We start from the raw sequence: 12,337 nt of genomic DNA on the forward strand, positions 1-12,337 counted from the left end.
GCCCAAGGCCCTTTAACCCAAACAGAAACCATAAGGGGTTTCAACAACTGCATCACATTTGCAGCAGCGTCAAGACTCAGATCATCTTCTCCTCTAACGAAAGAAACTAGAGACACCTCCACTCAACCGGCCACCACTGTACCGTCCACGCCGTCGTCAACAACGATACTTGTTGACGGAGCCACCAGGTCGAGGCCCTCATCCCCGTCGAGCTCCCTTCGTCTCCATCGTGCCGCCGCCACTGCCTAGCTCTCCCCGCCCTAGGTCACGATGCCGTTTGTTACCAGGACCGTCGGCGACGATGCCGGTCACTATCGGGGTCTCGTTCTGTGCCCCGCTTCGTTTCGAACAGAGCAATCCCACACCAACGTCCTCTACTGTCGTGATTTCTCGAGATTTCCAATCACTCACGCTCCGCCAAGCTAGGGTCGACACCGGCGGCATCGGGCTCTTGTCACCACCAACGCGTCGCTGCCACCGTCAAACCAGCCACCAGTGTTGACCAGAACCGATGGCACTGCGCTCCTTCTTCCTCCTTGTGGGATCGGTTTTCCCCCCAACTTGAGGCGCGAAAAACACCACCCGCGACTCTGCCACCGCCTCTGTTGGCACTCTTAGTTGCCACTCATGGCTATCATCGGGCTAACAAATGGAGTGGGTTCTCTCATCTCTATTAGATATTGACGATGAAGATTGCCAGCTTTGAGGCCTCTTCTCTGTTGGATTGATGTAGGTATTTTATTGTATGTATGGTGGATTGAAAGAGAGGATTCGGTGCCTCAAGAATTTGGATGAATTGGTATATGATGATGGGAAGCGTAGTGAAGGTTAGGAAGTTGATCTAATTGTCTCTCTGTTTTGGTTGAGTTTCTGCAGATGGAGGAGTTGATTTCTGAGGAGTTGAATTTTGTTGAATTAATTGAGAAGTAAATGACGGATGTTGCTGGAGATGGGGGGATAATCTCTCTCTTTCATGCACATAATGGTGGAAGATGGAGAATAGGGTGGGAGGCCGATAAAGGAAGTTATTGGAGGTTAATGAAGATGCAATGGAAGATATCGTAGCAAGCAATGATGCTCAACCTTTATGGAATTGCTGCTGGTCAATTTCAAGAGATGGCTCCCTCAGCACTGTTTAATCCGGTGTTCCTTTTAATAGGCGTAAGCCTATCTCTGTTATGCTGTCCTTGGTTTTATTCTGTGTAAGTGGTAGAGCGAGAATGATGAATGCATTGAGGTAGTTCCCTATTGAGCATAGCAGAGGGGTGGAGCCAAAAAGGGTGGTGTCGTGTGTGTGATGGGTGAATATCGGTTGTGCATTGTGTCCTGGAGGAAAAAAAACGGGTTGAGGCTAAGAAGAATACGTGGGTGAATCAATTGATTGAATGAAGGTGAGGAGGCAGTTACAAATTTTTCTCTTTTTTTTTTCTTTTTTTTTTTTACAGCAGAGGATGGAGGGGAGGTTTGTTTCACTGCCTGAGAGAGTGGAGGTGTAACTGCCCTCCTAATAAAAAAAATCCCAGATTGCTCTCTCCAAAATGATTCATCATTATCCACTTTATTCTTTTCCTTTTTTTTTTTATCATTCTTTTTTTTTTTTCACGTTTTTTCTTATTTTTCCTTTCGTTTTCCTTTTCTTTTCTGTTGGTTCTTTCGTTTTGTTTCTTTTACTTTTTTTTCATTCATTCATTTCATTTTTTTTTCTTTTCTTTTTCATCATTTTTTTTCTTCTTTTCTTTTCTTTTGTTTTCTCAAGCCTTTCTTTTCGGGAAAACAGTTTGTAAAACCATAAAAAAAAACTGACCCTCCTATTTTATCTATTTATATATATATATATATTTTTTTACTAACCATAATTTTAAATGCATTAAGTGGTCCCACCAATAACTTTCTTTACACCACATCTTAATTCCTATTAACGCACAATACTTTATGATGAATAAAATAATTAATAACCAAAACACAACAATTTCTAACCTACCAGAAAGAATCAAATAAATTAATAAAATAAATAAATAATTTATTCGTCAAGCAAAAATTAAAACACAACCGTTAAACTAACAAGGAATTATCACCAACAAAATTTAAGGTCTAAAATTTTTAGGGTCTTACATAGGGTTGAGGTCAATTTTCACAAGCAATGTCACATCTAAAGTCTCTATTGTCTCTCACATTTGGATGACATATAGGGGTAGGCAAAAAGAACTGAACTATAGTGTACTACTAAAATTTGTACTGAACTAAAAATTAATTTGTTTAAACTGAATTAAACTGTAAAACAGTTCAGACAAACTGAACTGAACAGTTTTTTGTTTTATCAAATTGTACTGAACTGAACTATACTAAATTGTACTGAACTATAATATAAACTGAACTAAACTACTAACTATACTAATTTTAGACTGAATTGTACTAGTTTTTAAACTGAATAGTATAACAATGCATGTTCTTTTTAATTGAAATTTATTTTAATATTTATTTTTTTTATTCATAAGTGTCTTACAAATTAATTTTTTAATTTTTGATATTATTATTTTCTATTTTATTTGTATTTCTTTTATTATTATATGTGTATGGAAATTATTTTATTTTTTAATTCCATAAATAGTAACATGTTGATCAAAATTTCATGATTAAAATTTTTCTTAATTCTAAAAAAAGACAATAGGTTACTTAAATGATAATTTTTTATAATAAACTCTATTTTTTTCAAGTTTTGACACATCAATTACGCTATGCAAAACAATTGTAGACATAAAATGCAACATTGTTAAATTTGTTGTCATGAATACTGGGCCCAAAAGTAATTTTCTTAAATTTATTCACCCACACATATAATATATTTAAAGTATTTTTNATATAGTCTTTTTTTCTTTTATGATTTCTATTACTTAATCATTTAATAAAATNAAATTTTAAAAAAATATACTTTACTTTTATTACTTAAAATAATATTATTTAAAAAGTAATATATGTTTATTGATAAAAAAAAATATAAAAATTTGTGATAAAACCATCAAAAATATAAAAAGTAATATATGTTTATTGAAAACAGTTTGTAAAACCATCAAAATAAATTGACCCTCTTATTTTATCTATATAGTTTTTTTCTTACTAACCATAATTTTAAATGCATTAAGTGGCCCCACCAATAACTTTCTTTGCACCACATCTTAATTTCTATTAAAGCACGTGTACTCTATGATGAATAAAATAATTAATAACCAAACCACAACAATTTCTAACCTACTAGAAAGAATCAAATAAATTAATAAATAAATAAATAATTTATTCGTCAAGCAAAAATTAAAACACAACCACTAAACCAACAAGGAACTATCACCAACAAAATTTAAGCTCTAAAATTTTTAGGGTCTTACATTCTCTCCATCTTCAAAAATTTTCGTCCTCGAAAATGTTTTTATTCAGGAAAAAGATGCGGATATTCCTTCTTCATATACTCTTCTAATTCCCAAGTCATTTCCTGAGTTTCTTCATCCCAAAGCACCTTCACCATGCGAATGTGCTTTCCACGAAGCTGTTTGGTTTGAACATCTAACACTCGTATTGGTCCGACATCCACAATTAAGTTTTCCCTAACTTGGATGTCATCTGCTTCTAGCACATGAGCCATATTTGGAACATATTTCCTAAACTGAGATACATGAAACACATTATGCAAGTTCACCCACTGTGGTGGCAACGCTACCTCATAAGCTACCGGTCTGATCCACCTAAGAATCTCATACGGTCCGAGAAATTTTGGTGACAACTTCTTTGACTTAATAGCTCTCCCAACTCCAGTTATCGGTGTCACCCGTAGAAACACATGATCTCCTGTCTCAAACTCTAGCGGTCTCCTTCTCTTATCTGTATAAGATTCCTGCCTTCTCTGAGTTACCCACATTCGCTCTTGAATCAACTTTACCTTCTGTGTGGTTACCTGCAACAACTCAGGCCCCACTGTCACTGCTTCCCCATCGTGATACCACCATAAAGGTGTTCGACATCTTCTCCCATACAAGGCTTCAAAAGGTGTTATTCTGATGCTGGAGTGGTAACTGTTGTTGTATGTGAACTCTACTAAGGGTAAGATCTCACTTCAACCTCCAAGATGATCTAGCACACACGTTCTTAGAAAATCCTCTAAGGACTGAATAGTCCTTTCAGATTGTCCATCGGATTGAGGATGGTACGCTGAACTCATCCTCAACTGTGTACCTAAAACTCCTTGCAACGTCTGCCAAAACCTCGATATGAATCTTGGATCTCGGTCAGATACAATACTCGTAGGCACTCCGTGCAATATTACTATCTCCTGAATATACAACTCCGCCAGCTTTCCCATTGACATGTGCAGGTTGATCGGTAGAAAGTGAGCACTCTTCGTTAGTCTATCAACGATCACCCAGATGGAGTCATGACCCCTCAAAGATCTCGGTAAGTGAGTTACAAAATCCATTGAGGTGTTGTCCCACTTCCACTGAGGAATCTCCAATTGTTGTAACATTCCTCCCGGCCTCTGGTGCTCTACCTTGGCTTTCTGACAAACCAAGCAGGACGACACAAACTCTGCCATATCCCTCTTCATTTCATCCCACCAAAAAGATTCTTTCAAATCCTTATACATCTTAGTCATACCTGGGTGTATACTAAGACGACTCTTATACCCTTCCTCCAAGATCATGCTTCTCAATTCTGGTTTCGCTGGAACGCATACCCTATTCCGAAACCGAAGAATACCATCTTCCCCTAAGACAAAATCCTTGGCCTAATCGATACCCAATAACTCCATGATATGTTGCAGCCTCAAATCTTCTACTTGTTCTGCCTTTATTTGCTTTAGAAAATTGCTGGTAATTGTCAAGTGACTACACCAGATATGATCTTGATTCAACTGCAACCCCAAGTTCATATCCCGCAACTTCTCTATGAGCTCCAACTTTTTCACCATCAGGGCAAACATTTGAACTCGTCTTCTACTCAAGGCATCTGCAACGACATTTGCTTTTCCTGGATGATACAATAACTCAAAGTCATAATCTTTTAGGTACTTCATCCATCTCCTTTGAAGCATGTTCAACTCCTTCTGATCGAATAGGTATTCGAAACTTTTGTGATCACTGAAAACTTGGAATCCTACCCCATAAAGGTAGTGCCTCCACGTCTTCAAGGCAAACACCACTGCAGCCAACTCGATATCATGCGTAGGATAATTCTTCTCATGCACCTTTAACTGATGAGATGCATATGCCACAGGTCTTCTACTTTGCATCAAAACACATCTGAGCCCTTGATACGACGCATCACAATACACTTCAAAAAGCTTTATCAGTATCTGGAATAACTAGAATGGGAGCAGTCGTCAATCTCCTCTTCATCTCCTCGAAGCTAGCCTCACACTTGTCTGACCAAACAAAAGGTTGGTCCTTGCGAGTCAACTGAGTTGAAGGCCCTACTATCTTAGAGAACTCTTTCACAAACCTTCGATAATAACCTGCCAACCCTATGAAGCTTCTTACCTCTGTAACAGATGTCGGTCGCTCCCACTTCAACACTGCCTCTACCTTTGTTGGATCCACTAAGATTCCTTGAGCAGATATCACATGCCCTAGAAACTGGACTTCCTCCAACTAGAACTCGCACTTTGACAACTTACCAAAAACTTGGCGCTCCCTCAAGATCTCCAACACAATCCTCAGGTGTTCTACATGCTCTTCTCGATCCTTAGAATAAATTAGAATGTTGTCAATGAACACGACCACAAATTTGTCCAGACAAGATCGGAAAATTTGATTCATATAATCCATGAAAATAGCCGGAGCATTTGTCACACCAAAAGGCATTACCACGTACTCATAATGTCCATAACGCGATCTGAAAGCAGTCTTCTGAACATCCTCCGATTTGACTAAAATCTGATGATAACCTGACCTTAGGTCAATCTTTGAAAAAAAAGCGGCACCCCTTAGCTGATCCAACAGGTCATCAATCCTCGGGAAGGGATATTTATTCTTAATCATAACCTTGTTTAGTTGGCGGTAGTCAACACATAACCTTGAGCTCTCATCCTTCTTCTTCACCAATAGCACTGGAGCTCCCCACGACGATACACTTGGACGAATGAACATCTTTTCTAAAAGGTCTTCTATTTGATTCTTTAATTCCGCTAGCTCAGCGGGAGCAATTCTGTACGGAGCCATAAATATCGAAACAGCTCCAGGCACTAAGTCAATTGCAAAATTTACCTCCCTACTTGGTGGGGCACCTCTTCCGGAAACACGTCAGCATATTCTCTTACCACCGGTATGTCAGCAATCTGTTCCTCTGCGCTTTTCTTCTTTTCTTAGGCCAACACTACAAAACAAATTGCTCCTTCGTTGATATCTCGCAAAACATCACGAGATGATACTATCTTCACACCATCTTCGTCTGGAAATGCTACCTTCTGTTGCCCGCAGTCAATAAGAACATGATTTGTGGTCAACCAATCCATCCCGAGGATTACATCCAACCCTTCCAACGGAAGGCACACCAAATTGACCTTGAATTTGCATCCGGCTACTTCAAGAGGACATCCAACACAAACTGATTTGGTTGATACCTGCCCCGATGTAGGGGTAGACACCACCAGCTCACGTCCAAGCACCCAAGCTCCTCCAAGCACGCAAAGGATATAAACGAATGCGATGCGTCAGAGTCAAACAAGACATGCACAAAACCTCCATACAGAAAACAAGTGTCAAGAATAAGATTACCTGATTGCGCGACTTCGGCTCCTGACATTGCAAACACTCTGCCAGCTGCTCGTGGATTCCCACCAGACGTCTTCTGATATGACCCTCCACTTGGTGCCTTCTTCTCAGGACAAGAAAAAGACATATGTCCTGGCTTGCCGCAGGTATAACACTTCTTCTCATCGGTTTTTCCTCTTATGAGTTTTGGGCAGTTACGCCGGAAATGAGCCCCCCCGCACTCGAAACACTTCACTGGTCCTGGTTTGAACTGTGTAGACCTGACATAAGGTTTCTTCTGTTGTGGCTTCTTGAAGAAGTTTCTCTTCGGGGCCTGCAAAACTCGGTTGTGATCATTTTCAAGTAGTTCTATTGTCTTTGCCTTCTCAACCAAAGCGGGAAACTCCTTAATCTCCAAAGGCACAATCATCTTCATCAATTCATATCTTAGCCCTCGCTCGAATCTCCGACATCTCCACTCTTCAGACATATTTTGGGTGTAAAACCGGGCTAGGTACTCGAATCTATTAACATAATCTTGCACCGTCATTTCTTTTTGCTGTAGTGTCAAAAATTCAGTCTCTCTCTCAATCCTGGCACTGTTCGGAAAGTACTTTTCCAAAAACCTGGTCTTGAAACTATCCCAAGTGATGGCCTCGCCACGAGCTCCCGTAAGAGTTTGCATTCCATCCCACTAGTACTCTGCCTCATCTTCCAGGAGAAAAGATGCATATGCTAGCTTCTGCTCCTCTAAGCAAGCCATCACTCAAAAATTCTTCTCGTTCCCTCTGATCCACGATTCAGCTTTGTCTGGAGTAGTCTTTCCACTGAATTTCGGGGGATCATGTCTTAAGAAATCGTTTAAACCAGAATGATTCCTTGGCACCTGAGTAGCATGTTGTCGTTCCATCGCATTGACCATCCGGTCGACAGCTTGAGAGAACACATCAACCCTATGTGGTTGACTTTGATCGCTAGTCCCGTGTGTCATATTCTTTTAAACAAAGAAAATCAGTTAGTATAATCACTCAATACACTATACACAACCATTACAAATATAGAGATACACAGTCAAAGCTAGCTGAGCTCACTTCCCCAAGGCCCAAAGATTTTCGAAAACTAAGCTCTGATACCAAAAATGTAACATCCCATTTCTGATTGTTATGACAAAAAAAAAAAGTTGTTCTTTTAAAACAAAAACAAAAGAAAACATCTATATAAATCTTAGACTGAGAAAATAAACAATAATCCACTACAATCCAATTAAAAGAACATTTATCATAAACTTGTATCTCTAAGTCAACTTAAATGAAATAACATAACTCAAATTAACTGAAAATGTTCGAAAACAATAGAAATCTTTTCCCGTTCCATTCCCGACTTCTTTCCGCTCTATTTATCAACTGGAGCATCTGTATTAACATCTGCTCCCGTATAACAATATGAGTTATACGATCATTGCATTCACACACAAATAGAAAGGGTAAGCTACCATAATCATCATCCAATACAACATCAACACATCAATGATTAGTTAACAAAGTAATATCGTTAACGTGACATATTCAATAAGTACACCAAAACCAATAACTATAGAAATATACATTGTCTCTTTGTACTCTCTCATATAAAACCTGTTCACTAAAACAAGACACCTGTTCACCAAAACAGGATAGTTCGAGTCATCCTCCTCCGCAGCTTCAGATCTATCTCCCCTGCTCCTCAAGACTTATGAGTAAAAACTTCGTTACTTTCACAACGGGCACTATACTCAGCTCGATTGGAAAACCTACAAGCGAGACATCCTACCCTTTCTACCCTCTCGAAAGAGGAAAGAGTGGCACTCGAACCATGTCTCTTCTACCGCCTGTCATAGACGAAGAGACCTACCTTTCTACCCTCTCGCAAGAGGAAAGGTACTACATCGGTTTTTTCACCGATACTGTGAGAGTACATATATGAAATATATCGACACTCGTGATTCTGTTCAAATATTATTATCACACATCTCTAATCACCGTAACATACATTTGTGCCAAACCTCTAACATTTTAGCATAGCAAAAGACATATCAAAAGAATAAACAGTACTCGCTGTATTGATCTGAAAACCGATCTCAAGCAAGTCGACACTGTAGAAAATTTATACACGTAAACCTACGCGAGCCAACAAAATTAACGATTTGGCCACCTATTTTATTTTTACTCTCTCAACTACGTACAACCTTCAAAATTTACCTAATTCACAATTTATTTCACCACTAATACCAAAAGATAAAAAAAATGTAAAGAACCGTTACGTTAACATCTGCACCACCTAATAAAATATCCTTTATATTTTATTCTAATATAATATCATTCCCATAAAAAGCTAATAAAATATTCTTCATATAAAAATATCATATAATATTCGTATCATAACCTATATAACGTGAATCTTAAACTAACTTATATAACGTATGATATAATAAAATTAACCGAATATTATATAACATCAAATGATAAATTAGTATAATAAACCATCATTTCCAGATTAACTTAAAATAACGTTATCTATAAATGCATCCAGTATAATATCATTTCAAATACATAATATTAGAGCCGTCAAAATGAGTCACAACCCGCGTGTTAACCCGGTCCGCCACAGGTTCGGGCCGGGTTGGGTTTGAAAAATACAACCCACTTATATGCGGGTCAGATTTCAACCCGGTTCATTTAGACCCGGCTCATGCGGGTTGAACCCGTGGTGAGCCGGGTTGGCCCACCAACCCACCTACCTAATTTTATTATTTAATTGATTATTTTATTTATGAAACCCTAAGAAATAAAATACTCTCTTCACTCACTTGTGTATACAAAAAAAGTAACATCTGCTCTCACAAATCACTCTCACGGTACTTACTTTAATTTAACAGTGCTCTCACTCTTACTTCACTAAAATTCTTCAAGGAACAGGTAAAACACCCTTCCTTTTTTTCTTCTCTTTTCTCCACATTTTTGTTTTCTCACTTCTCTTTCTTTTTTTTTTTTCAAAAACCCTATGATGACAAAAATAAGGGTTTGTGAATTTGTTTTTTGTTGTGGGGATTTGAAGACATGAAATGATTTTTTTCCTGTTCTGACATGCTTATATCAGAGTTTGTTCATTTTATTTAAACAATTTGATTATACATTATTTGAACAAGCTGCTTTTGGTATCTTTGAATTTGGGAAATTATGTTACAGATTAAACTATTAATTTTTTGTTGATGTTGTTGAGTACTGGTTCTTTTTTGATATCTTTAAATTTGGATTATATTGTACTTTTTATTATTATTTTGAATTGTCTTTAACATGATTTTTTGGGTGTGAAATTTGTTTAAATTTAAATTACAAAAAGTTTGTATTTTTTTATTTAAAAAAAATGTAATTAAATGGGCTAGTGAGCCAACCCGTTTACCCACCAACCCGTGGTGGGTCGGGCCGGGTTCAAGTTTTTCTAGCTCACTAATAAATGAGCTGGGTCAACCCGTGGTGGGCTGAGCCGGGTCGGGCCGGGTTACCCGTTTTGACAGCTCTACATAAAATACAATATACAACATACTTAGGCCCACGCATTAACCAAGGTTTGATTCCACTCATCCCTGCAACCTACTACAAACATTGTTTCTGTTAAAACAACCATGACAACCTTTAGTCAGCCTTTAGTCAGCCTTTAGTCATCAACTCCATACTCTTATTAACATCCATGAACCCATTTTTTATTCTCCTACTATTATTAACCATATTCATTATATTTCATATACCTTATTTCTCTATTCTTGTATTGACAGTATACTCTTTCTGTATATATATGTCTCTCTTGTACTAGATTTTCCTACCATACCATATACAACTCTTTTCATGGAAACTGTACTTCATGAATAAAATCATACTTTTCTAGCATCTATTCGTAATTCTCCTCTCATCATTAAATGATAAAGCAACAATCCTTAGACCCTGGTGCATTGATCTCCTCACATGTGTGCATTTCAAAAGATTTTCTTAACACATATAGCTTCATACCCTCTGCATCATATAATTTATATCAAATCCCTGTACATGTAACCTTGAACCCTGTTACTCATCCTAATCCATTTTCATGCATATAATATTTCTCTACCAAGTCACACAACTAACTTTTGTTTACCACGTTTCCTATACAGTTCCACATACATCTATCTGTGCACTTTCCAAGGTTTTCTTTCCAGAATACATACGATACCCCAACACACTCTCATAATTTCTATACCCATCAATACCCTTTCCCGGATACCATTAATAAAGAAAACAATACCCCTTGACATAAGGTTCTCTACCAACCCGTACATTACTCATAATCCTTAATACGGATTCACAAATGTCATTCCTGTGAGATTCACAAATTCATGTTACAGCCCTTGATACTTATAACACAACATATATACCTCATAGACAAGCAAAAATATAATAGGGTTAGCTTCCCTTACCTTGGATGGTCCTGGATTCCTTTCTTTGCTCTAGGGTCCCAGCCAAAACTTTCACCTTTCCAAGCTCACGTTCTTGCTCCCGAGTAGAAGTTCAAATCACTTTTATGATCTTCCAATAACTATCTCCTAATGCACACACTACTTTTATCTTCTTTCCAAACTTTGTGTGTAAAGATAATTCATCTCCCTTTGCCTTTCTACTTTTTATAACTCACATATCCACTAACCCTATTTGATCGTTCCCCCTCAAGCCTTTCTTTTCGGGAAAACGGTTTGTAAAACCATAAAAATAAACTGACCCTCCTATTTTATCTATTTATATATATTTTTTGTTACTAAACATAATTTTAAATGCATTAAGTGGCCCCACCAATAACTTTCTTTGCACCACATCTTAATTCCTATTAACGCACGATACTCTATGATGAATAAAATAATTAATAACCAAAGCACAACAATTTCTAACCTACCAGAAAGAATCAAATAAATTAATAAAATATATAAATAATTTATTCGTCAAGCAAAAATTAAAACACAACCGCTAAACTAACAAGGAACTATCACCAACAAAATTTAAGGTCTAAAATTTTTAGGGTCTTACATAGGGTTGAGGTCAATTTTCACAAGCAATGTCACATCTAAAGTCTCTGTTGTCTCTCACATTTGGATGATATCTAGGGGTAGGCAAATAGAACTGAATTATAGTGCATTACTAAAATTTGTATTGAACTAAAAATTAATTTGTCTAAACTGAACTAAACTGTAAAATAGTTCAGACAAACTGAACTGAATTGTTTTTTGTTTTATCAAACTGCACTAAACTGAACTATACTAAATTGTACTGAACTATAATATAAATTGAACTAAACTACTAACTATACTAATTTTAAACTGAATTGTACTAGTTTTTAAACTGAATAGTATAACAATACATGTTCTTTTTAATTGAAATTTGTTTTAATATTTATTTTATTTTATTCATAAGTGTCTTACAAATTAATTTTTTAATTATTTGATATTATTATTTTCTATTTTATTTGTATTTCTTTTATTATTATATGTGTATGGAAATTATTTTATTTTTTAATTCCATAAATAGTAACATGTTGATCAAAAT

General features: G+C 36.9%; 1 protein-coding gene and 1 long non-coding RNA gene across 2 annotated transcripts in view; one reads left to right on the forward strand and one right to left on the reverse strand.

Moving 5' to 3' along the window:
* LOC106773450 (pentatricopeptide repeat-containing protein At1g12300, mitochondrial-like) overlaps positions 1 to 12,337 on the reverse strand; it is a 67,078-nt gene that overhangs the window by 29,480 nt on the left and 25,261 nt on the right. The gene's annotated exons all lie outside the window — the stretch shown is intronic.
* Positions 33 to 1,569, forward strand: LOC111242506. Its single transcript, XR_002669598.1, has 2 exons — positions 33 to 729; positions 877 to 1,569. It is a non-coding gene; the product is annotated as an uncharacterized LOC111242506 (long non-coding RNA).

The sequence above is a fragment of the Vigna radiata genome, chromosome 9 (assembly GCF_000741045.1).
Source record: "Vigna radiata var. radiata cultivar VC1973A chromosome 9, Vradiata_ver6, whole genome shotgun sequence".
NCBI lineage: Eukaryota > Viridiplantae > Streptophyta > Magnoliopsida > Fabales > Fabaceae > Vigna > Vigna radiata.